Below are 27,460 nucleotides of genomic sequence, written 5' to 3'. Positions count from 1 at the left end.
TAACCATTCAAAGATGAATTCTGAAGTGGAAAATTTCCCCAAAAGTATATCTGTATTTATGCATCTGGAGTAGATTCCACACACACACTATACTTATGACTTAACTCGATATGTTTTGTATCCAAATAAATCATACTGACTAAATAAATATATCTGAGACAAAGTTTATGGTTCATCTGATAAGGATGCAGGCCTAGACCTTTGTCTTTCATTCAGTACTGTGTGAAATTAGTCTGCTTTCAGTAAACCACCTAAACTATTATTTGTACTGTTCAGTTTAAATTGCATTGTAACACTTTCTGTCCCATCACTTGTCATTAATTGTGTTCTAGTGTTATCATTTAATTGGAATGAGTTTACTCTTAGAAGTCTAAAATTAAAATGACAGAGTTTTAAAGCAATAGAGCACTGGGAACAATTTGCATTGAATCAAAATATCATATTAATAAGAAAATCAAAGCTAAAGGAATGGATTGGAAATATTAGTTCTACGTTCACCTTTTCTCAGATGTTTTCTGACATGCTGCTTTTTTTTCTTCTATTGTTTGTAGATTTCCAGCATCTGCAATATTTTGCTCATTGCTTTGGATGCAGTATCTAACGTAGTCCTTTTGACAGTGAGTTCATGCTTTTTCCCAGATTGGAGAAGTGGAAGTAATGTCGATGTTACTGTTTACTGTTGAAAAAACCTTGCAGGAAAGGAATTTGTACAGCTTACATACAGTTTTCAGAAAGCATGAAAACATTATTTGCAGATTCAATTTGCTCGCTGGTAATTTGTTAACTGTGTCGACGGAAGTGAGTAATGTGGAAGCAGAGGAAGTGCAGTAGGGGGCGCTCTTCCCTATTGTATGGGCAAATGTGGCATTTTAATGCAAGCTTTCTCAACGCAAAACAATTAGCACAGACAATTAATATCCATTTTGTAAATATATGTACCAACAGTCAGTCCTGAATTGACGAAGCTTTCTTAATTAATATACAGTGATCCATCTCACCAGCTAATTATGATGCAAGATCTTAGGAGCATAAATTGGGAATGGATGTACTCAGGGAAATGCACAACAAAAATATAGAGGTTGTTTAGGGAGCATGTGTGCGGTTCTGGATAGGTTTGTCCTATTGAGGCAGTGAAAAGATGCTAGGGTGAAGGAATCACGGTTGACAAGAGAAGTGGAACATTTAGTCAAGAGGATAAAGGAAGCATATGTACAATTTTGGAAGAAAGAATCTGACAGTGCTCTTGAGAGTTATAAGGTAGCCAGGCAGGAGTTTAAGAAGAGATTTAGGAGAGCTGGAAGGGGCCTTTGCACATAAGATTAAGGGAAGTCCAGAGTATTCTACATGTATGTGAAGAACAAAAGAATATCTAGAGTGAGAGTAAGACCAATCAGGGATAAAAAAAGAAGCATGTGCCTGCAGTGGGGGGAGATATGGAAGTCCTTAATGAATATTTTGCTTTAGTATTCACCAGTGAGAGAGATCTTGACAAATATGAGGTCATGAAAGAGGATTGCTGGAGCTTTTGAACACATTGATATAGACAAATTCTGGGCCAAATGGGGTACACGCAAGGTTACACAGGAAGCAAGGCAAGAGATTGCAATGACTTTGGCAATGATCTTTGCATCTTCACTGACCACAGGAACATGATCAGAGAATTGCAGGATGTTCAAGAAAAGTAATAGGGATAACCCTGGGAGTTATAAACCAATGGGTTTTACTTCATTGGTGGACAAACTATTAGAGAGGTTTCTGAGAGACAGGATTTATGAGCATTTGGAGAAGCATAGTCTTATTACAAATAGTCAGTGTGGCTTTGAGAGGGGCAGGTCATGCCTCACAAGCCTGATTGATTTTCTTGAGAAAATGTCAAAAGAAATTAATGAGGGTAAAGTTATAGATGTGGTGTATATGGATTTCAGAAGAGTGTTCAACAAGGTTCTCCATTGTTGACTCATTCAGAAAGTCAGAATGCATGGGATTCAGAAGATTTTGGCTGTATGAATTCAGCATTGGTTTGCCCACATGTGGTTGAAGATGAAACATTTACTGCCTGTGATTGGTGACATTCCTCAGGCATGTGTTTTTGGACTCCCACTGTTTGTGATTTTTACAAATGGCTTGGATGAGGAAATGGAAGGGTGGGTTAGTAAATTTGACAGGAAGATTGGTGGCATTGTAGAAGATTGTTTTCGGTTACGCAATGAGAGGAACTGGGCTGAGGAGTGGACGATGGAGAAAAATGCAAAGTGATACACTTTGGAAGGTTGAACGTGAAGGATGAGTACATGATTATTTGCAGAATTCTTAGCAGTGTGGAGGAACAGAGAGATCTTGGAGTCCTCATCCATAGATCCCTCACAAGTTAATAGAGTGGCTCAGAAGGTCTGTTGGCCTTCGTTAATCGGGGAATAAGCTCAAAAGCCATGAAGTAATGTAGGGGCTCTATAAAACTCTGCTTAAACCACACTTAGCATTCCACACTTGGCAAGTCTGATGGCCTCATTATAGGAAGGATGTGGAAACTTCAGAGGATGCAGAGGAGATTTAACCCAATTCTGCCCAGATTATGATGAAAGGTTGAGCAAGCTAAGGAGATAGGCCCTAGCAAAGGTGTGAGGAGGATGTGAGGTGAATTTGTAGAAGTGTTTAAGATGATATAGAACATAGAACATAGAAATTTACACCGCATTACAGACCCTTCAGCCCAAAAAGTTGTGCCAACCATTTAGAAACTAAATGTTTCTCTAGAAACTGCCTAGAATTTCCCTAGTGCATTGCCCTCTATTTTTCTAAGCTCCATGTACCTATCTAAAATGCTCTTAAAAGGCTCTTAAAAGACTCTATTATATGATATGAGGCAAGAATGAATAGCAAGCTCCTTTTTTCCCTGGGCAGCAATAACTAATACAAAACGACACAATTTTAAAGTAATTGGAGGTGTATATTGGAGGTTGTCAGGAGTGGTGGTAGAGGCAGATATATAAGGGACATTTCAGAAAATTAGTTATGCACATGGATGAAAGAAAAATTAAGGGCTATGAGTAAGGGAAGAGTCAGATCGATCGTGGAGTATGTGAAAAGGTCAGCACAATATTGTGGACCGAAGACCCAATACTATCCTGTACTGTTCAACAGAAATCACGACCATGACTGGTGTTCAAATCAGGTGAAGTGTTTTAGAATTTAGAGAAACTAGTGTAGATAGTAATTTGTATTATCAGGGAGAAGGAATTTGCAAACATATGATACATTGTGTTGATAAAACCCCAGGGTCTGACTAAGTGCATTTTTGGACTTAGTGGGAGGCTAAAGAAGAAATTACAGAGGTCTTTGTAGAAATATTTGATAATCATTAGCCACTGTTGAAGTTCCTGAAGAGTGGAACATGGCTAGTGTTATTCCATTATTTAAGAAGGGTGGCAAAGACAAGCCAAGGAACTACAAAGTAGTCACCCTGACATCAGTTGTAAGGAAGTTATTGGAGGGAATTCTGTGGGACAGAATCTACCAGCATTTGGATAGACAGAGTCTAATTAAGAGTAGTCAAAATGGATTTATGCTTGACAAATGTTTTAGGATTTTTTGAAGAGGTAACCTAAAATGTAGTTGTGGTAATGCTGTGGATGTTGTCTTTTTGGAATTTAGCAAGACCTTCAACAAGGTCCTTTATAGTAGCCTGGACTGGTAGGTTAGGTTCATGAAATCCAGAGAGAGCTGGTTAGGTAGATTCAAAACTGGGTCAGAGGTAGGAAACAGAGTGTCGAGGGTCAAAGTGCTTTCTCAGAGTGGAGGCTAGTGACAGGGGGTGTGGTGCAAGGGTCGATGTTGGGGTCTTTGTTCATTATTTTTATAAATAATTCTGATGCAAATGCATAAAGCTTTATCAATAAGACTGCAGATGACACAAAATTAGGAGATGTTGATTGTGAAGAAGGTTATCATATTATTCAGAGGAATCTTAATCAGATAGGGAAGTGGATTGAAGTTGGATTTTTATGTCTTGCATTGCCACATGACAACAAATTTCACCACATGCTGTATGTCAGTGATAGCAAACCTGATTCTAATTCTGCAAACACAAGAAAATCTGCAGATGCTGGAAATTCAAACAACACACACAAAATGCTGGTGGAACACAGCAGGCCAGGCAGCATCTATAAGGAGAAGCACTGTTGATGTTTTGGGCTGAGACCCTTGGCCCGAAATGTCGACATCGCTTCTCCCTATAGATGCTGCCTGGCCTGCTGTGTTCCACCAGCATTTTGTGTGTGTTGGCTGGTTCTAATTCTATTCACTTCACCCACATCTCCTCCATTTTCCGGACATCCACACTCACCCACTATCCTGTTGCCTTAACAAAAACAGGGTTCCACTTGCTCTAACCTACCATGAGCCTAGGCTTCCAACACATCATTCTCTGCATGGTCCACAGTTTCCAAAGGGATCAGAGAGATCCTACCACCAAACATCTTTGCCTTCTCCTCCGCCACCCACATTCATTCATCCCTCCCCACTAATTTCCCTCCTGGTACTTATCCCTGCAAATGGCCACAATGCTACACCTGCCTATTCACCTTCCCCCTCACATTAATGCAAGGCCCTAAACATTACTTCTAGGTGAGGCAACATTTCACCTGCAAATCTGTTGGGGTCATCTATTATATGCAGTGCTCCTGATGTGGTCTCCTCTACTTTGGTGAGACCCATCATAAATTGGGGGACTACTGCTTCATTGAACAACTCCGCACGATCCATCAAAAGCGGAATTTCACAGTGGCCAACCATTTTAATTCCTATTCCCGTTCCCATTCTGACATATCAGTCCATGGTCTCCTGATGTGCCATGATGAGGCCATTCTCAGGGTGGAGGAGCAATACCTCATATTCCATCTGGGCAGCCTCCATCCTGATGGCATGAACTTTGATTTCTTCTTCTCGTAATTTTATTCTACTTCCCCATTCCCTCTTCTTCTACTCCCATTTTGGCCTCTTACCTGCATTCTCCTGCTTATCTCCTTCCCTTGGTGGCCCTCCTTCTTCCCTTTCTCCCATGGTCCACTCTCCTCTCTTATCAGTTTCCCTCCAGCCCTTTACCTTACCCAACCATCCGGCTTCACCTATCACCTTCTAGCTATCCTCCTTCCCTTCTCCCCAGCTTTTTTTATTCTGGCATCTTCCCCCTTATTTCCAGTCCTGAAGAAGAGTCTTAGCCTGAAACATCCATAGATGCTGTCTGACCTGCTGAGTCCCTCCAGCATTTTATGTGTTTTGCTCTGTTGACTGTGTATCGTTTTGGTCAAATCTTTATAGCAAATCATTTGGTTGATTTGGAAAGAGTGAAGAGAAGATTTATGAGGAATTATATAGGGGGAGAGATTGGTCTTTATTGCTTGGAAGATAGGAGAATCCATGCTACGTTATGGAAAAGTTTAAAATTAAGAGAGAAATCAATTAAGTCTTTTCCCCAGTATAATGGAGTCCAAAACTATGGGGCTTAGAATTGGAGTGAGAGAGAAAGGATTCAAAAGGAACCTAACAGGCAGTTTTTTCAATGTGGTGTGTAAATGGAACGAGTTGAATTGACTTACATCCTTCACATACATGAATAAAAATCTTTAAGTTACATTTCCATCTAAATAAGCAATGTGCAATTTATAGTCATTTTTAATCAGTAGTATGTATAACAGAATAGATAATATAACATAAAAATACAGCTGTGTCAACATGAATTAATCAGTCTGATGGCCTGGTGGAAGAAGCTGTCCCGGAGCCTGTTGGTCCTGGCTTTTATGCTGCGGTACCGTTTCCCGGATGGTGGCAGCTGGAACAGTTTGTGGTTGGGGTGACTCAGGTCCCCAATGATCCTATGAGCCCTTTTTACACACCTGTCTCTGTAAATGTCCTGTTCACATTTATAGATGTGATGGGCTGTCCGCATCACTCTCTGCAGAGTCCTGCGATTGAGAGAGGTACAGTTCCCATAGCAGGCAGTGATGCAGCCAGTCAGGATGCTCTCAATTGTGCCCCTGTAGAGAGTTCTTAGAATTTGGGGGCTCACACCAAACTTCTTCAACCGTCTGACGTGAAAGAGGCATTATTGTGCCTTTTTCACCACACCGCTGGTATGTACAGAACACGTGAGATCATCGGTGCTGTTTATGCCAAGGAACTTAAAGCTGTTCACCCCCTCAACCCCTGATCCATTGATGTCAATAGGGGTTAGCCCATCTCCATTCCTCCTGTAATCCACAACCAGCTCCTTTGTTTTTGCGACATTGAGGGAGAGGTTGTTTTCTTGACACCACTGTGTCAGGATGCTGACTTCTTCTCTGTCAGCTGCCTCATTATTATTTGAGCTTGTTAATCAATGTAGTGTCATCAGCAAATTTAATTAGCAGATGGGAGCTGTGGGTGGCGACACAGTCATGGGTGTACAGGGAGTTAAGAAGGGGGCTTAGTGCAGAGCCTGAAGGGACTCCTGTGTTGAGAGTCAGAGGGGCGGAGGTGAGGGACCCCACTCTTACCACCTGCTGGCAATCTGACTGTATGTCCAGGATCCAGCTACACAAGGCAGGGTGAAGGTCGAGGTCTCTGAGCTTCTTGTCGAGGCTGGAGGGAATTATGGTGTTGAATGCTGAACTGTAGTCCAAGAACAGCATTCTCACATAAGCATCCCTCTTCTCCAGATGTGTAAGGACAGGGTGTAGAGCTGTGGCCATTATGTCATCTCTTGATCGGTTGCATCAGTAGGTGTGGGTGGTAGCATGCTGCAGATGTAGTCTTTGACCAGCCTCTCAAAGCATTTGCTTATTATTGAAGGTGAGTGCAACAGAACATCAGTCATTCAGGCATGTTACCTTGGTCTTTTTAGGTATAGGCACAATGGTGGATGTTTTGAAGCAGGAGGGCACTCTACACTGGGAGAGGGAGAAATTAAAAATGTCTGTAAACCTGCTGGTGGTGCTGCGCACATCCTAAGTACTCGCTGAGGAATGTCGTCCTTGCGACTGTCCACTCATTGGAAACACCTGTGTACTTCAGCCTCAGAGATGACCAAGCCACAGGTCACATTGGCTGTAGATCTCCTCAGGGGCTCAGCGTTGGCAACAGCAAATTGAGAGTAAAAATTATTTAGCTCACCTGGGAGAGTTGTAGTGAAAATGGTAGCAGCAGGATCAGTAGAATGATTTAAAAATCTCTTGGATAGATAAATGCAGGGGCGTGACTTAGAGGAAATTGGGACTATATGGATTAGTTCCATGATTAACAAGACTCATTGGGCCAAAGGGCCTGTATCTGTGCTGTATTGTTGTATGACTTTGCAACTCCAAGTAGAATTAAACTGCAGAAGATAATTGGATAAAAGAGGAGTACAGAAAAAGCTTTTGATAAAGTTGCAGGAAAAGGAAGTGGAGGGAGGAGAGGGAAAATAGAACAGGCTTAAGGAAGCTGGCAAAGAAGAAGCAGAGATTTGGAGAGAAGTTGTCTCTACAACTCAATCTGTGTCCAAGTATGGCTTCTTTTAAAAACTCTTCCTCCCAATCATCTTGAAATCTCCGGCACTGGTAGCACATTTGCAAAATTGCAAGATGACACCGGGCAGAGAGCATGACATATCCTGGCTCTTAATTTCTTTATTTTGCGTGATACTCTTCAACAACAATAAAAAAAAACACCTTCACTTCATTGCTCTGCATTCATCTCTCATGTGATTCTAAAATAAAGCCAAAAAATTTGCTGAGAATAATCAGCAGGTCAGGTTGTATCAGTGGGAAGAAAATCAGAGTTAACAGTTCAGGTTGGAGATTTTTCATCAGAACTGGGAAGGAGAAAAGGCATTGATGAAACTGTGTTGTTCCAATTGGAAGTCTGTGACTAGCCATGAAGGGATCAGTGCTGGGATTCATGCTGTTTGTGATGTATATTAACAATTGAGATGTGAATGCAGGAAGTATGATCAGTAGATTTATGGATGAATGGAATATTAGTGATGATTTGGATAGGAAAGAAAGTTGTCTCAGGTGACAGCAGGAGATGGATCAAATGAAAAGTTGAGTGGAGCATTAGCAGATGGAATTTAGCAAGATGATACATCTTGATAAGTCAAATAGGCTACAATATATTGAGTAAATGACAGTGGCACAAACAAGTGTTGGTGAACTGAGAAATCTGGAGTTCCAAGGCTATGTATGTGGTGGTAGAAGGGTCATTATGCCACTCTACTGTTCTATGACTATATGACATTTTGATTAATTTTAATGAAACTGTTTAAGCTGTAAGGAAGGTGGAGTTGGGGGGTTTTCTTTGATATTCTTGGAAATTTCTAGCCTCCGCTGTTTTTGGTTTTTATAAATTTTCATTTCAGCCATAAGACATAGGAGCAGAATTTGGCCGTTTGGCCCATCGAGTCTGCTCTGCCATTTCATCATGGCTGATTAATTATCCCTCTCAACTACATTCTCCCGCCTTCTCCCTGTAACCTTTTATGCCCTGATTAATCAAGAACCTATCAACCTCCATCCAATGACTTGGGCTGCATAGTCATCTGTGGCAATGAATTCAACAAATTCATCACTGTCTGGCTAAAGAAATGTGTCATCATCTCTGTTCTAAATGGAAGTCTCTCTATTCTGAGGCTGTGTCCTCTGGTCCTAGACTCCCCCACTACAGGGAGCATCCTCTCCAAATCCACTCTATCTAGGCCTTTCAATATTTGATAGGTTTCAATGAGATCTGCCCTTATTCTTCTAAGCAAGTACAGGCCCAGAGGCATCTAATGCTCCTCATATGTTAAACCTTTAATTCTTGGGATTATTCTTCTGAACCTCCTCTGGACTCTCTCCAAAGCCAACACATTTTTTCTTAGGAAAGGGGCCCAAAACTGCTCAAAGTACACCAAATACTGTTTGACCAATGTCTTATAAAGTCTTAGCATGAAGTTGTTGCTTTAGTATTCTAGTCCCCTTAAAATTAATGCTAAAATTGCATTTGCCTTGCTTACCACTGACTCAACCTGCAAGTTAACCTTTAGGGAATCCTGCACAAGCATTCCCAACAACACACACAAAATGCTGGAGGAACTCAGCAGGCCAGACAGTATCTATGGAAAAAAGTACAGTCGACGTTTCAGGCCGAATCTCTGCTGAGTTCCTTCAGCATTTTGTGTGCGTTGCTCGGATTTTCAGCATCAGCACATTTTCTCTTGCAAGCATTCCCAAGCCCCTTTGCATCTATGATTTTTGAATATTCTTTTTTTAAAAAATAGTCCATGTCTTTATTCATTCTATCAAAGTGCATGTCCATGCACATCCCTGCACCATATTCTATCTGCCACTTCTTTGTCCATTCTCCCAATCTGTAAGTCCTTCTGCGGGCACCCTGCTTCCTCAATACCACCTGCTTCTCCACCTATCTTTGTATCGTTCACAAATTTGACACCACAAAATCATCAATTACTTCATCCAAATCACTGACATATAATGTAAACAGAAGTGGTCCCAACAAAGACCCCTGTTGAACACCACTAGTCACTGGCAGCCAACCAGAAAAGCCCCACACCCCTTCGTTCCCACTCTTGGCCTCCTACCAGTCAGCCAATCTTTTATCCGTGCTATTATCTTTCCTGTAATACCATGAGCTCTTATCTTATTAAGCAGTCTCCTGTGCAGCACCTTGACAAATGCTTTCTGAAAAGCCAAATAAATGACACCTTTGTCTATCCTGCCTAATATTTCTTAAAAGTATTCAAACAGATTTGTTCAGCAGGATTTCCCCTTTAGGAAACCATGCTGACTGTGGCCTGTTTTGTCATGTGCCTCCAAGTACCCTGAAACCTCATCCTTAATAATAGTTTCCAACATCTTTCCAACCGCTGAAGTCGGGCTAAGTGTAGAGTGACATTTACAGTTTTCCAGTCCTTGGGAACTATTCCAGAATTTAAAGATCATTAATACTACTTCCACAATCTCTTCAGCTACCTCCTTCAGAACCTGAGGTGTAGTCTATTTACCTAGATGACTTCTATAGCTTCAGTCATCAATTCTCCAAGCACCATCTCCTTATAATAGCAACAACAGTCAATTCTGCCCCCTGACATTTGCATTTCTGGCCTTCTACTAGTGTCTTTCACAGTGAAGACTGATGCAAAATACTTGTAAGTTCATCTGCCTTTTTTTCCACCTCATTACTAACTTCCCACTGTCATTTTCCAGCAATCTAATATCCACTCTCATTTTGCTCTTAATCTTTTTTTTAAAATCTTTATATATCTGATAAAAACTTTTTATATCTTCTTTTATATAATTAACTAGCTAATCTTCATGTCTCTCATCTTTTTTAGTTGCCTTCTGTTGGCCCTCACTTTTGCTTTTCTGCAGTCCTTGTCTTCCCTTGTAACACATGAAAGCCTCAACCACCCTTTAGAATAAATACTTCTTCATTTTTAGGATGTGTTCATCCCTGCACCTTCTAAATTGCATTCAGAAACTCTAATCACCTTCCAATCAACTTTGGCGAGCTCCTCTCTCATGTCTCTGTAATTCCCTTTACTCCACTGTAATGTTGATAAATCTGATTTTAGCTTCTCCTTCTCAAACTGCAAGGCAAAATCCATCATATTATGATAACTGTCTCCTTAGAGTTCCTTTTCCATAAGCTCCCTAATCAAATCTGGGTCATTGCATAGCACACAGTCAAGAATTGTCATTCTCCTAGTGGGCTCAAGCACAAGCTGCTCTAAATGCCATTCCGTAAGCATTCTACAATCTCCTGTCTTGGGATCCAGCACCAACCTACTTTCCCCAATCTATCTGCATATTGAAATCCCCCATGACTATGCAACATTGCCTTTTTTACATGCCTTTGTTCTGTCCTGTTATAATTTGTAGCCCACAACCCAACTACTGTTGGGAAGCCTGTATATAACTCCCATCAGGATCTTTTTATCCTTGTACTTTCTTAACTCTACCCACAAGTATTCTATAGCTTCTGATCCTATGTCACCTCTTTCTAAGGATTTTATTTCATTTTTTACCAATATAGCCACCCTTACCCCTCTGACTACCTGTCTGTCCTTCTGATATAACGTGTATCTTTGTATTTTTTCAGGCACTAATCAGTGATGCCCACAACTTCATGCCTGCTAATCTCTAACTGTGCTATAAGAACACCTATCTTATTCTGAAATATAAGACCTTCAGTCCTGTATTCATCACCCGTTTTGATTTTGACCCCCGTCACACTTTAAGTTATCCCACTAGCAGCAATTCTGCCATATCGTTGCCCTGTCCTTCCTCATAGAATCACTACACACTGCATGTAGTTGTATAACAACTGCCCCATTGCCAGCCCTATCACTCTGGTTCCCTTCGCACTGTCAAGTTGGTTTAAGCTCTTCCCAACAGCTCTAGCAAACCTGCCCACAAGGGTATTGGTTCCCCTCAGGTTTAGTTGTAACTGGTCTTTTTGTTTAGGTCATAGAAGAGATCCCAATGAACTAGAAATCTGAAACCCTGGCCCCTACACCAATTCTTCAGCTATGCATGCATTTGCCAAATCATCCTATTCTAACCATCTGTGGTGCATGGCACAGTCAACAACCCAGACGTTCCTACTCAGTGGGTCCTGATTCTCAACTTCCTGCCTAACTCCCTATATTCTCTCTTCAGCACCTCCTCCCTTTGCTTACCTGTGTTGTTGGTACCAGTTTGTACCATGACCTCTGGCTGTTCATCCTCCCCCTTTAGAATGCTGTAGACCTGATTTGAGACATCCCTGACCCTGACACATGGGAGGCAACACATCATCGGGGTATCTCTTTCACACCCACAAAATCTGCTATCTGCTACTCTAATTATGGAATCCCCATCACTACTGCAGGCTTCTTCTCCCCCTCTTCCCTTCGGAGCCACAGAAACAGACTGTGTCAGAGATCACTCCAACAATATCCAAATTGCTACACTTATTATTGTGGGTCACAGCCACAGGGGTTCTCGGCACTGGCTACATATTCCTTTTTCCTGTCTGACAGTCACCCAAGTACCTGCCTCTTGCAACATAGAGGCAACTACCTCCCTGTAGCTCCTATCTGTCATCTCCTCACTTCCCTAAATGAGCTGAAGGTCATCCGGCTGCAGCTTCAGTGCTTTAACATGGTCTCTGAGGGGCTGCAGCTCAGTGCATTTTATGGAGATGCAGTTATCAAAAACTTCTATAGTTGTACCGTAGAGAGCATTCTGACAGGCTGCATCACTGTCTGATATGGAGGGTTACTGCACAGGACAGAAAGAAACTGCAGAAGGTTGTAGATCTAGTCAGCTCCATCTTGGGCACTAGCCTTCAAAGAACCCAGGACATCTTCAAGGAGCGGTGTCTCAGAAAGGCAGCGTCCATTATTAAGGACCTCCAGCACGCAGGGCATGCCCATTTCTCACTGTTACCATCAGGTAGGTGGTACAGAAGCCTGGAGGCACACACTCAGCAATTCAGGAACAGCTTCTTCCCCCCTGCCATCTGATTCCTAAATGGACATTGAAGCTTTGGACACTACCTCACTTTTTTAAATACAGTATACAGTATTTCCATTTTTGCTCATTTTAAAATCTATTCAATATATGTAACTGATGTACTTGTTTAGTTATCACGTTTTAATTAATTAATTTATTCTCTCTCTCTCTCTCTCTCTCTCTCTCTCTCTCTCTCTCTCTCTCTCTCTCTCTCTGTTAGATTATGTATTGCATTGAACTGCTGCTGTTAAGTTAACAAATTTCACGTCACATGCCGGTGATAATAAACCTGATTCTGATTCTAACTGTTCCCATGTCTCATACAAGGAACATTACACTAACATTGGACCCATTCTCAGCACACTAGTTATGCACTAACAGAAAAAAAAACTAGCAAGTTACTTAGAACCTTTGTCTGTGCTTGCTCCAGCTTGTTCCAAAGCTTGATCACTCTAACACAGTCCACTCCCACAGTGGTCGTTCCACCTACACTTCACTTTTATTTAATTGGCCCCTGCTAAATGCCTAAAAGATCATTATGATTGCAGCCTGCCGCTAAGTCCTGAAAGCACCCGAGCTCTTTTTAAGCCTTATGCTTATTATGTTTTATAATTCCAGAAACTAATCAAAAGAAAAACTTGGGAGCCCGAATTCGTGTGTACTTACTTTGTCTTTATTGAGGCACTCACATATTATAGGAAGGCATAATGAGGTATGCTATTCATGTATTTCTTAAATATAACCCAAAATGATTTATGTAAACAAAAACAATGCTTGATCAAACAATATATTTCCAATATTACTCAAATATTAATGAAAATTAAATATGCTACACTCCTCCCTGCATAGCCATAAACTCCAACTCAATATAGCATTTCAACTCAAATATGTAACGTATTGCTCCCTAGTCATCCATATTTACACACAGTATATTAGATAACACAACTAATATACAGGCATTCACAGCATAGTAAATTATAAACTGTTCCATTCAGGTCTAAAGATTTAATCTCTATGGAGGATTTCTTAGGACAAATTAATTTCTGATGGAGGTGAGGTAGGTCATTCTGCGGGGCAGATTAGACTTGAGCCTGTGAAACAATCTCACGTTCTGGGGCCTCCTCCATGGTGGTTGTAGGAGTTGACCCTGGCTCAGCAGGAAGAGGTTCTGACATCCTTGGACAACTTTCTTCTGGATGTATTGTCATTTTGAACAATATATGGCAAGCTGCTCAATCTGCTGATCTATCACAAACCACCCGGAAAAAACTTCAAGCCAATGTTTTTATTTTAACCATACCTGGATGGCTGGCATGTAGCTCCTCCAGCATATTACTTCCCAGCTTGGATGGTACAACAACTCTCAATCCCCACATAAAGCAGCTCCTGTAAAGGGCAAGTTCATCCAGGCACTGCTAAAATGGAGCGACTAGAATTTCAGATCACCATTTAGACCTGAGAGAGTGTGGGGTTTTTTCTGGTTTCCCTTTGGGTCATCTCTGCCATAACAAGGAGATGTATGATTTGAATTAAATAAAGAGTTGAGAAATGATGCTTAGAGGGGAATTAATGCTAAGGGGTATAAGGCAAAAGAATAAAGATGTTGCTTCTGAAAAATATCTCACTTTTACAGATACAATAAGAGAAATTGCTTAGATAAGAATGAATTAATTAATAGTCTACATTAATAATTACATCATGTGAGTAATGTGTTAATGCTTAGCCAATGAAAATGAGAGTGGTGATAAACTGTTAGTATACCCGCTAAATCACTTTCTACCAGTGAACATGAAAATATCTGTTTGTTAAAAAGAATAAATCTTATGAAAAACAAAAAATTGGTTTCCAACACATGTGATCTGAATGCACCTGTACCATAAAGTGAAGCATTACAGAAAGGTTTCACTGGATGATGAGGAACATAACGTATGAGTATTGCATCTGACATCTCCACTTACTTTACCATTTTGAGAGACACCTCACACAGCTTTATCTGTAGCATGTCTTCCCAAGCTGTAGTAATGAGTTCAAGGGGTGGAGCACAGTAACCAGATTTGACAGAAATCTGTTATAGAAATTGACAAAGTTAAAAAGGGGCCACAAATGTCCTTTGGCCTTGGCCATCCACCGCTGTTTGAATTTTCTCAGCACATTTTTGTAAATCTTACGCATCAATGGTGTGAACACAGTAAGTGATGCACAGTATAAAGAATTCACACTTGCTGCATTGTGCTCTGAGACCATAATTGTTGAATATTTTTTAAAATGTCTTGAGATTTTGGCGATGTTCCTTGTGATGCTCAGCAGTGTCATTCAGGTAACACTGACTGCCTTGCAGCACCTGACGTATAACTTTCTTCCAGAGTGCAGGTGCAGATGCTACTCCAAAGATAAGCTTATTATAGCGATAATGCGCTTTGTGAGTGTTTATCGTGAGAAACACTTTGGATTCTTCGTTCATCTCCACCTACAGGTAGGCCTCAACTAAGTGAACTTCGCTGAATTGTTTCCCTCTGTAAGGGTTTGCAAAGGTTTGTATCGATATCGTCTATTCTGGACAGAGGGCATTGATCTACTTCCAGTACTGAGTTGATGGTAATCTTAAAATCACCACAGATCCTAACAGACCCATTCTTCTTGGCCACTGGCACCACTGGTGTTGCCCATGGGCTCCACTGGACCTTGAAAAGAATTTCTTCAGCCTCCATGTGACCTAGATCCTTGGACTCACTTTACACCGCACGCTGTTGGAGCAGTGCTGCCAGGATAATCAAGGACATGACCCACCCAGCCAACACACTTTTTGTCTCTCTTCCCTCTGGGAGAAGGTTCAGAAGCATAAAGATTTGTACGGCCAGATTTGGGAACAGCTTCTTTCCAACTGTGATAAGACTGCTGAACAGATCCTGACCCGGATCTGGGCCGTACCTTCCAAATATCTGGACCTGACTTGCACTACCTTACTTTCCCTTTTCTAATTTCTAATCATGATTTATAATTTAAATTTTTATTATATTTCCTTCGATTTGTACTTCAAGGAACACGAAGCGCAGAATCAAATATCGCTGTGGTGATTGTACGCTCTAGTATCAATTGTTTGGTGACAATAAAGTAAAGAAAAGTAGATTACTGGCTACTTCATCATGGATGGTATACGAAAACTGATGGTTTTTGTAAAACTTGGAGGTGCCATTTTCATTTAGTAATATGTGACTCTTGAAATGTTTGAGTTTTTCAGTGCCATTCTTGAACACAGCTGTAGCACCATCCAGTACCTTTCTTAACTCACTTTCAATTGCAGGCGACTTGGCATGCAAATGTTGAATGGTCCCCAATCAAGTTATAGTTGTCTCCACCAGTCATGGCCTCACAACGTTGGCCTCAAATTAAAAACATGACAGCCAGGGTGCATGTGTACTTAGTTTTTCTTTAGTAAGGTGTTCACATTTGACACAGTGGTGTAATGAGGGATGCTATTCAAGTACTTAGAAACATAGAATCACAGAAATTTACAGCACATAACAGGCCCTTTGGCCCATGATGTTGTGCTGACCATGTAACCTACTCTAGAAACTGCCTCGAATTACCCTACCACATAGCCCTCTATTTTTCTAAGCTCCATGTACCTATCTAAGAGTCTCTTAAAAGACCCTATTGTATACTTCTTACATATATGTAGCAAACATTGTGTTTAAAACAGCCAGAGAATTAATAAACAATTATTATTAATGCAGTCAATTAGAATTAAATATAAATTAATTTATTCCTAGTGGATCTGGTGCATTGGTAGTTAACGAGTTGTAAAAATTATTAAGGCCAATCTTGGTCAAACTATTACAAAGCTGGAAAATGCGGAAACTTGAAAGACATTGTCTTTGATAATGATGGGGGTCCTGAGGGACATGAAAGGACATTTCCTTTCAACATATGACTACCTTTGAAAAGGAATTTGTGAACAAAAGTTGGAATATTAATTATTACACTTGATGGAACTGTATGGCACTTCTGCCAAAATATCTTATATAAACCTGTGAAGTATGTGCTTTCTTGTTCTTTTGAAGGACAGATAGAAATCTTTATTTGGACTATTAGTTCAATCTTCAGCTCTTTGTTGTGTTCCTTTCTCCATTAGAAAGATATGTAATACTAATAGATGTGTCACATAACTGACAGAAGATGGAGTGGATATTTCTGCTTTTCTCTGTATTGTCATCTCTTCATATAAAATGACAGCTGGCTTTTAAACAAAGATGAATTAGGAGGTTGTATTGGCTCTATTCATTAATATTTTGCCACTAATGGTGTATTTATTCTTTATAACCTGAACTATAAAGTCTAATTTTTAAACCATTCTTTTAAGCCTGGTGATACAGTTTCTTATTGTGTCAAATCTTATCAGAGTATGATACTCTGAGAAAGTATTCTATCTAGATATATAATGGTTTGGTATGGCAAATACTTTGCATGTGACTGCAGGAAACTGCAGAAGATTTGTGGGCACAGTTCAGCACATCATGGAAAGTAGCTCCAACTCTGACAAATCTATTTATCCTTGTACTGCCTCAGTAAAGCTGCTGACATAATCAAACACTCCCACCCATCACAGACATTCCCTCTTCTCCCCTCTCCCATCTAACAGGAGAGCATGTACCACCAGGACCAAAGACAGCTTCTATCCCATTGTTATCAGACTCTTGAACAGATCTCTTGTTTGATGAGGTGAACTCTTGATCTCATAATGAAGTTGGACTCCTGATCTCATAATCTACCTCGTTACGATCTTGCACATTTTTGTTTACATGCACTGCATTCTCTCTGTATTCTTTTATGCTGCTTTGTTATTGTTTTACCTTGTTCTACCTCGATGCACTGTGCAAGGACTTGATCTCTATGAATAGTATACAATTCAAGCTTTTCACTGTATTTTGGAACATTTCACAATAATAAACCGATGCCAGTAACAGTAAAAACAATGATAAATTCCATTGCACAATAGCGTTATGCTTATTATGTAAATGTAAAAAGATCCATCTGAGTATGTGATTCTTTTTCTGTGAAGAATAAAATGAGAGTAAGGGATTGAAGAAAGATGGATAAAGCCTCAGGAAAACCAGTACATTTGCTTGTGCATATAATCCCTAGTCAGTTTTAAATGAATTGAGTTTGCAGTCAAATAAAAGAGTTAAGTATAGCATGAAAGTTTGAAGAATATGTGAAGAATTTTGAAAAGTCAGAGTGAGTTTAAGACCACAATAGAAGTTTGGTAGATATAGTTAAGTTTTTCCAATCCTTTTCACTCCTTACTTCTATCATCTCCTTCAGTTCTCCAACAGTTTAAGAACCAATTACTGTATTATCAATAAATGCTAAAGATACTCAAAGCTACTGACTATAATAGAGCACTCCATATGGCAAGTATTCTGAACACTAGTGAGATATTGGGATGTCACAATACTTTACTTTTTCCATGATTTTTGGCTTGAACAGTTTGTTTATTATCAGCAGTTTTCGCAAAGTGCAAATTCCATTCTAAGGGAAGAAAAACAGAAATAACTGGCTAGTCTTAACTTCCTTCACAGGTACAAAATGAGTGATGATCGTCTGCGTGTCTCAGGAATTTTTGCGATGTTGTTCTGCTATTGCCATCTTACTTTATGCATCAACCATACTCATTAAACCACCCCATCAGCTTTCAAATACATCACCCCATCTAATTGCTCTGGCCAGGCAGCAAACCAGAAGGAAAGTTTCTCATGCCCAGTGATCCCTGTGAATGAAGGTGAGAGAAGCATCTCTGGCAACTATCACATCCATCACAAAATATTTGAAGTACTACGTGAAATACTGCATCTCTCATTTCTCTAGTCATTCTGCGCTAACTCCAGAAAATGTTTTCATTCAGCAAGAACAACAAAATAACTCAAAAACAGCAAAAAATATTTGATTGGAAGATACTTAATTCATAGACCTATTCCAGTTCTCATGTGGTGTCCAGTAGCTGTATTATGATGTTAAACCTTGAAACAGGATCTTGGTCATGAAGAAGCTGTGTTCATTATTCCCCTTGAACTCAGATGTGGCTGCTGATTGTCCTTGATAGAGGTAAGAATATAAATGGGAAGGCAAAAAGGGTGTAGTGAGAAAAAGAGATAAAGGTTACTCTAAAAATAAATGTTATTTGGACAGTTTCAAGTATAGATGTCATTTTGACATTTGTAAAATCTGGTCTTTTTGCCAGTCAGTCAAAACATCTCGGTAGATCATAATTGAAAAAGTAGGTAATCTGAACCTTCTCTTCTTAATCCAGTTAAAAGTCTGTTTCTCTTTGACAAGGAAACCATCAATTTATTCTATAATGGTTTCTTTATGGTAATGATCTCATGGACACCATACAGTGCATTTTCCCATGCAGCTACAACACATGCAAAGGACTGGGAGAAATCATGGATCTGTTTTTATTCTACAGCACTGGGCCAAAATTCAGTTTGATTTTTTCTACTGCTGAAGATAGGTTTCCACATGGATTTAGATTCACCAGCATAACAACAAACAGCATACAGGGCTCTAGTACTCTGTATAACTTGAGGCAAGGCCGGGGCTGCAGTGGGCCCGATTATTTACAATTGGTTGTAGCTATGAGAAGATTGAATAGAAATTGGAGAAGATCCATTGACAAAAAAAGCAAAAGTGCCGATTGTTCCCTGGCAGCTGTGATATACCAAAACGTTTCTGGTTAAAGCAACACTCTGTTATATTAACTCAGTGCAAGATTCTGTTGCTGCTGGATTTCAACAGTATTGTGTATTCATATGTTTATGTCAGTGTTTAATCAATGACTGTAATTAAGCTTAACAATCAATTTTTCAATTAACAAAGCACAGAATTTGAACTGTCATTTAATTATTTGTGTACTCCGGAATGACATTTGGTACTCTGGAAGTATTATGACTGTCATCTGCTGGAATGGACACAGGATGGTGTGACTGCCTGGTGACGATTTGCCTAGATGGTTTATCATTAGCATGTGAAAACAGTCTCATGGTAAAGCAGTGGAGCAATCATGCAACTGGATAAATACCTGCTTTTGTATCACTTAACTCTGCAACGATAGAATGTTGAATTATCAAGATATGTTTATTTATATTTACACGTTTGAACAGAAATCTAACACAACCCATATGACAAGATGTATGTTTTAGTTTCTAATTTCCAATTAACCTTTTCAGCAGCAAAGAAGCTATGCTGAAGTTTTGCTTAGAGTATGTTAAATTAATCACAAGCTTATTATCTGTGACTCTGTAAGCAGCCATGCATACATCTTTCTAGAATCAAGGAGGTATTGAATGCAAATTTTCTATTTTATTCAATATTCCACAGTACAAAAACGATGTCAGCCTCACAGAATCAATCAGCAGGGACCATTTTAAATCTGTGAAACCTCTGAAAAATCTGAGATTGAAGCATAGTAACTACCTTTGAAAATGAAGGAAGTGAAATGTATGATTTTTGTGAACGATTCTCTGCAATTTACTTTCTCACATATAGTTTAATCATTCAGTGATTGACTTAGATCACACTAAAATCAAGTGATTCCCTGCTGAATTGTTTCTATCTTGCTGCACTCACTAATCCTAAAATGTTGTGAAATATAATTTCAGACAACAGCTTGCAATAGAGTGGCTATTTTTTGAATGTAAGAAAGACTTTGATGTATATAACACCTCTCCTGATCCACTGAGCTGCCTCGGGTTTGAGTTCATTATCAAGTTTTATTTAAGTTTTATTTACAGTATACTGCCAAATTAAACAACATTACCCTGGACTATGATGCACAACACAACTCAGTACACATAACTCACACAGAACACATAAAGTCACCACAAATAAATTAACAAATAATAAGTTGCATTTATGACACAAATCAAAAATTAAACAATATACACCACTGTTTCCCATCCTAACAGTCCTTGACCTTGTCCTAATGCTATGGTACCTCTTGCCTTATGGTATGGGGTCAGAGAGATTGTTGGATGAATGGGAGAGATTATTGACAATGCTAAAGGCCCTATGTATGCAGGACTCCTGATGAATATCAGGGATGGGTGGAAGACAGACCCCAGTGATTCTCTCAGCAGTGCTTTCAATCCTTTGTCGGGTCTGGCGATCAAGTGCTTTGCAATTCCCTTACCAGATGGTGATGCAGCTAGTCAGGACACTCTCAATAGTGTTCCTGTAAAAATTGGTTGGAGTGGTGGGGGGTGGGGGGGTTGGGTGTTGGGAGGCAGCCCCACCTCAATCTCCTAAGGAGGTGGAGATGCTGCAGTGCTTTATTGAGCAAAGAGATGGGCGTGGGGGGGGGGAGGGGGATCAGTGAAATTGTCCATTCTGCGCACTGCTAGAAACTTGATGCCCCTAACTCTCCCCATTGAGGAGCCATTGATGTGGAGTGAGGAATGCTCAGTCTGCACCCTCCTAAAGCCCACATGCATCTCTTTAGACGTATACATTGAGACTCAAATTGTTGCGCTCGTACCACCTCCTCTCTGTATTGTTGTTGATGAAGGCCATCAGAGAACTGGATGACCTGGTTTGTACTGGATCTAGCAGTATAGGCATGAGGCAGCAGCGGGCTGAGCACAGAGCCCTGGGGGACGCCTGTGCTCAGGCTGATGTAGCTAGAAATGTGTGGCCTTTCTGTCAAGAAGTCAAGATACAGCTTCAAAGCTTTGGAATTGAATGGTGTTTTTTTGTCTTGGAGTTCATGTATCCAAATGGTTAAAACCAGCTGTCAGCATGATTTTTTTTTTCAGTGTGCACGAAAACCTTGTAAAATCAGGTCAGGTAGGCACATCTAACTACCAAACCACCGACCCAACGAAGCTATCTTAATGTAACTTTCATCAGTCTTTCCCCGAGCCATACCTGCTGATCGAATATTTTCACATCTTTCGGTTCTCCCTCCTATCCGAAAAATACTTACCTCTTTGGTTACAGTTCTAAAGTGATGATAATGCTGCAGTACATTTTCATAATATCCACGTGTACATCATGATGACTCTTCTCCATGGTACTAATCCAGCTGATGATCCTATCATCTGCCAATATCCACACACAAAGGCTTTTCCAGAAGTTCATACAAACAACTAACCAGTAGCAGAAGCCTTTACAAATCCTGCCCCTGAACCAAGGGCACTGGTGTCTTTTGTTCCTCCTTCTTGGTTGTCATTGCTAGCATAACTCATCTGAATATAGGCCAATGAATGAACTTTAGGCTTCCAGAGACCATGTGGATCAGTGCCATTATCTAGTGGGTCACTAGAGCAACATTTCCAAACAGTCATGTCTCTTCTTTACTTGCAGCATCAGACAATGTTGTTAATTCTCTGCAAAGAGATGCAATGTTCTAATTTTATTGCATGCTCATGGATTTCATGTAAAGATTTGGCTCATCTTTTTGACTTCCTTTTTGGATATGGATATCACATGCCAGCTTTTATTGCCCATCTCTAGTAGTTTGATGAACTGACTAACTCATTCATTAATGGTAGTTAAGAATCAATCACAGTGATATGGGCCATTCATGTTAGATGTAGCAGGTTTCCTGCTTTAAAGAGCCTGCGAGAATTTGACAATATTTTAGAGATGTTTGCAGATAGTACACTTTTTTTATAGGTTAAAAGAAGGAACTAAAAGCTCAAACTCTATTAAATCAAAATAATTATTGGGATGGATGCACAATGGGAGGTAATCTCACTGCCATCCATTTGACATAAATGCACAAAGTTGATATGATTCACAGATGTTGTCGGGGGAGTTGGAATACTGCATGGGCCTGGACACCCAGGAGAACTAAAAAAAAGCGACATAATGGACTTTTAACATCGTAAACCAGAGGGTTGTTTGTTATGTCTCCCTGCTCACTGGGAAAATGGAGACACCTCTTTCTCCCTTACTAGGGAGAGAGGGAACCTGCGGTATGTTGAATACCAGGTGAAATGTGAAGTCTTTGGGGTAACTGCAAGTGTGTGGCTTTGCTGTTGCTTTGCTCTCGCTTGAGTGCTCGGTGGAGGTGCCGATGCTTGCTTTTCTTTTGCCAGTGGGAGGAGGGGTGACAGTTGCTCACTGTCACTTATGTGCGGGAGGGAGGATCTGAGTGGGGGACTTTGGGGTTCTAACATTGAACTGTCGTTCATTCTTTGGGGCACTCCTCTGTTTTCATGGATGGTTGCAGGGAAAAAAAAGCATCTCAGGATGTATATTGTACATATTTCTCTGACATTAAATGGTACCTTTGTACCCTTACACCTTTGAATATAAAATACAATCAGTTAAAATCCTATCAGAATCCATTCACAGTTAGCAGTGAGGTGTCATGGAAACAGATGCAGTGATAAGGTCAGAGTCATAGAGATATTCACCAGTTGTTCTAGTTGCACTCAAGAATGAGTCATGTAATAGGAATGAGAAGGCTTGGCTAAATTATGTTATCTTTTTGTGAGGTATCATATTATCAATAATTCTGTACAAATAAGCTACTACTCTTGACCTTGTTTAAAGTGATATTGACAGATTGGTCACACGTGACATCCCAATTTTTTTACAAGTCTGATCACCTACTTTATTTGGCATTCAAATTGATAATTTGCTAGTTTTGAATTGTCAAAACATTATAAATAGATAGCTGACCTAGTAATTATGTAAGCAAGTCATTTGATCGCAAAACAGGGCTAGAAAAAAACTGCACTGAAAATTTATTGTTCTGCAAATCAATTGTCAATTGTAGGCTGTGGAAGAGAATCAATTAATAAAATCCTGGACTTAGGGAGGTTTGATTTGGATTTTCAGCTAGGAAGCTAGGAGATAGAATAATAAGATTGATTTGATACAACAAAATCTATAGGATTCTTATGAAGAGAGGCCATGGCACCTTCTTCTGTCAAATGCCTGACAAATGACTAACAACTACAAGTCCAGTACAAAATCAGGTAAACAATCTAATTATTTTGTTGAGATGAGTTCAAATGAACTCAGTCTGTTCTGAATTGAGTCCAGATGCAGGGTCTCAACCCAAAACATCAAATAGCCATTTCTCTCCAAAGATGCTGCCTAACAAGTTGTATTCCTCCATCATCATGTGCACTGAGGTGCAATGCTAAGGTGAAACTTAGTGAGAGTTAGGTCAAGTCTCTATTTCCAGAAATAATAATAGTTCTAACATCAGCATGTCTTCAATCTCTTTGAGAGCCTTTGAGTGGTTAATATCAAGTCAGTGGTACAAGTAGCTTTTCTCATAGAGGTAACTGAGTTGATGCCACTTAAAGGTTGAGCAGCTTTGGGTAAGAGCACTTCCTACTGAAAGTTATTCATTCAGGTTCTAGGATTGATCACTTTGACTTGGAGGTAAACATGCTTCCACTAATTGTCCAGATATGATCACAAAAATTGAAGCCATCTGACAGAGTGCAGAAGATAGAGCAGTTTTAGTATCAAACAAGTGTCATTTGCTGTGAATGTCAGAGGATCTAAACACAGGTCTTGCAGTTGTGCCGCCAGTGAGCACTGCTGTTCATGTTAAGGATAACCATTTGGTCACACCAGCTTTGGCTTGGCTTTAATTCAGCTTGTTCATAAAGGCTGGATGCTTTGATGATAAGACTAATCCTTTGAAGGATGAGCCATCAAGTACACAGTCTTGAAACACACACTTCTCTGAGATTTGTCATGGCAAGGATTACCTAAAGTACAGAGAAAATGCTTCAAAAATGCTCTCAAAGCCTCCTTAAAAATATGTAACATCGTTAGCAACCAAACGGAATCCCTGCTGACAGATCACTACGGAGAAAAGGAATCTGAGATGACAGTGAGAATCTGAAGAAGCTTCAATCAAGAAGACCTGGTGAAAATGGCAGAAGAAATGCGTTACATATTTATAACCGTCTCCTGCCCCAGCTGTGGCAGATTTTGTAGCACTTCTCACATTGGTCTCACTGGTCATCTCAAGAACCACAGAAATGGACTGGCAGCAAGTCTTCCTCCATCCTGATAAATTGCCCAAGAAGTGGAGAAGGAAATTTTGTTCTCCTGACTCAGAAGTGAAATCTGAAAAAAAATCATTGATACAAAGTACTTAGCCATCAAATTTGTGCCAGCATTTTTGTTAACATAAACTATGTGGGATAACACCATATTCTTCCTTATTTACCATACAGACAAATTGTTAAACTCCTATTGAAAGCAAGGTACTTGACTTTAACTGTCTTCTGATATTATTCCTTTGTAAATATCTTTATTTTCTGGAATTACTTACATGTCTTTTTTCATTCCCGGATAGCCAATGGAAACAATGGATTAGTAGCCTACTTAATAAAAAAAAACCTTTATCACTGCGAACCAGAGATTGCATTCAGGTTTACTCAGACAGCTGCCAATCAAAGTTCATCAATAAAGCTATAAAGAGGTTCCATCTCCCTCTAGTTCCATACTGTAGTTATTACTCATCCATGATATCTTGCAGCTATCTACAATAGATTATTAATTAGCTTATTCTTTCCATGCAGACAGAAGAGCTAAAGGCTGTGTCTGGATCCGACTTGAAAGCTTCACTCCCTAGGATTCACCTATCAGTGAAAGGTCTAATCATTGCCTCATTGTCATCATTATTCAGTGAATTGTTCTCATCAATTTGAAATGCTATTATGTTGCATAATCTGCATATTTGCTTCCATTGTATTTTATATTGTTACATTTTTCTATGCTTTGCATTTCTTTCTACATGGGTTTTATTTTCTTGTGGAATGTCAAAATTATTTTTAATCATTTGGCAAGAGTAACCTAAAATTATAGAATAGAAATTCCAATAACAATGACTATGTACATTTGTGCACACTAACCACTTCTATTTTCCACTAAATGCATTTAAAGAGGCTCAGGGCATTTGATAAAAAAAAATTTAACACCAAATTATATTAGGCCAGCTTACCAGCAGAACTAGTAAGGATCTAAATGAAGCTAGTTCGGATTCATGGAGCTAACCATTACACTGTTGTCTAACCTGTTCAGTGCTTCTAATAGTTCTCATTTTAATTTCAGGTATCGAACACCCACATTCTTTTTTTGCCAAGTTATTTAATTAACTACACTCCTTTTAAAAATGACCATATTTGTTTGGCTAGAACCCAGAAACTCCTTGTGGTTCCTTATTTTGAGAGGAATAAGTGAAGGGTAAATGCCTGCCACCTCTCTTGTGAGGTACAAAGCCAGACAGTGCAAAAGTAAGAAAGCCATTTAATGATTGTGATGTGATTTGCAGCCCGGAAAACCTATTTCTTCTTTTCTAATTGGTAGCTAGCTTTATACTTAATGATTAATTCCTACCTATTTGCATTATAAAATAAGAGTTTATTCATGTATAAAATGAAGTTCATTTGTTTACTTACAAAATAATTGCAATATTGTCATTCCATAAGTTTTTAATAAATATTGCCAATAATGTTAACTTTTACAAATTGATCTCTAAGAACTGATTAAAAGTTACTATTTTTAAATAAAATTTATCTTCAAAGTTGTCATCTATCTTCAAATATTCAACTTATTTTCATCTTTTTCTCTAGTATGACACATTCTCTTTATTTATCTGTGCTATGCATATTCTCTGTCACTGAATGATCTTTCTCCTGTTTATATCCTACTTACTTCATATGCCAGTTCAAATTCTTTTGTTCCTTTTAGAAACATAGAAACATGGAAAACCTACAGCACAATACAGGCTCTTCAGCCCACAAAGTTGTGCCGAACATGTCCCTACCTTAGAAATTACTAGGTTTAACGATAGCCCTCTATTTTACCAAGCTCCATGTACTTATCTAAAAGTCTCTTAAAAGACCCTATTGTATCCGCCTCCACCACTGTTGCCGGCAGCCCATTCCAAGCACTCACTACTCTCTGAGTAAAGAACTTACACCTGATATCTCCTCTGTACCTACTCCCCAGCACCTTAAACCTGTGTCCTCTTGTGGCAACCATTTCAGCCCTGGGAAAAAGCCTCTAACTATCCACACGATCAACACCCCTCATCATCTTATACACCTCTATCAGGTCACCTCTCATCCCCCGTCACTCCAAGGAGAAAAGGCCGAGTTCACTCAACCTATTCTCATAAGGCATGCTCCCCAATCCAGACAACATCTTTGTAAATCTCCTCTGCACCCTTTCTATGGCTTCCCCATCCTCCCTGTATTGAGGCAACCAGAACTGAGCACAGTACTCCAAGTAGGGTCTGGCCAGGGTCCTATACAGCTGTGACATTACCTCTCAGCTCCTAAATTCAATTCCATGATTGATGAAGACCAATACACCGTATGCCTTCTTAACCACAGAGTCAATCTGCACAGCTGATTTGAGTGTCCTGTGGACTTGGACACAAAGATCCCTCTGATCCTCCACAATGCCAAGAGTCTTACCATCATATCTGACCTCCCAAAATTAATCACTTCACACTAATCTGGTTTGAAATCCATCTATCACTTCTCATCCAAGTTTTGCATCCTATCAATGTCCTGTTGTAACTTCTGACAGCCCTCCACATATTCCACAACACCTCCAACCTTTGTGTCATCACCAAACTTACTAACCCATCCCTCCACTTCCTAATCCAGGTCGTTTATAAAAATCATGAAGAGTAAGGGTCCCAGAACAGATCCCTGAGGCACCCCACTGGTCACTGACCTCCATGTAGAATATGACCCATTTACAACCACACTTTCACCTCTGGGGACAAGCCAGTTCTGAACCCATGTCTCTTTACTTTCTCAATAAGCCTTGCATGGGTTACCTTATCAAATGCCTTGCTGAAATCCATATTCACTACATCTACTGCTCTTCCTTCATCAATGTGTTTAGTCACATCCTCAAAAAATTCAATCAAGCTTGTAAGGCACGACCTGCCCTTGACA

The sequence above is a fragment of the Hypanus sabinus genome, chromosome 6 (genome assembly GCF_030144855.1).
Source record: "Hypanus sabinus isolate sHypSab1 chromosome 6, sHypSab1.hap1, whole genome shotgun sequence".
Taxonomy (NCBI): domain Eukaryota; kingdom Metazoa; phylum Chordata; class Chondrichthyes; order Myliobatiformes; family Dasyatidae; genus Hypanus; species Hypanus sabinus.
This window is presented reverse-complemented; position numbering follows the sequence as displayed.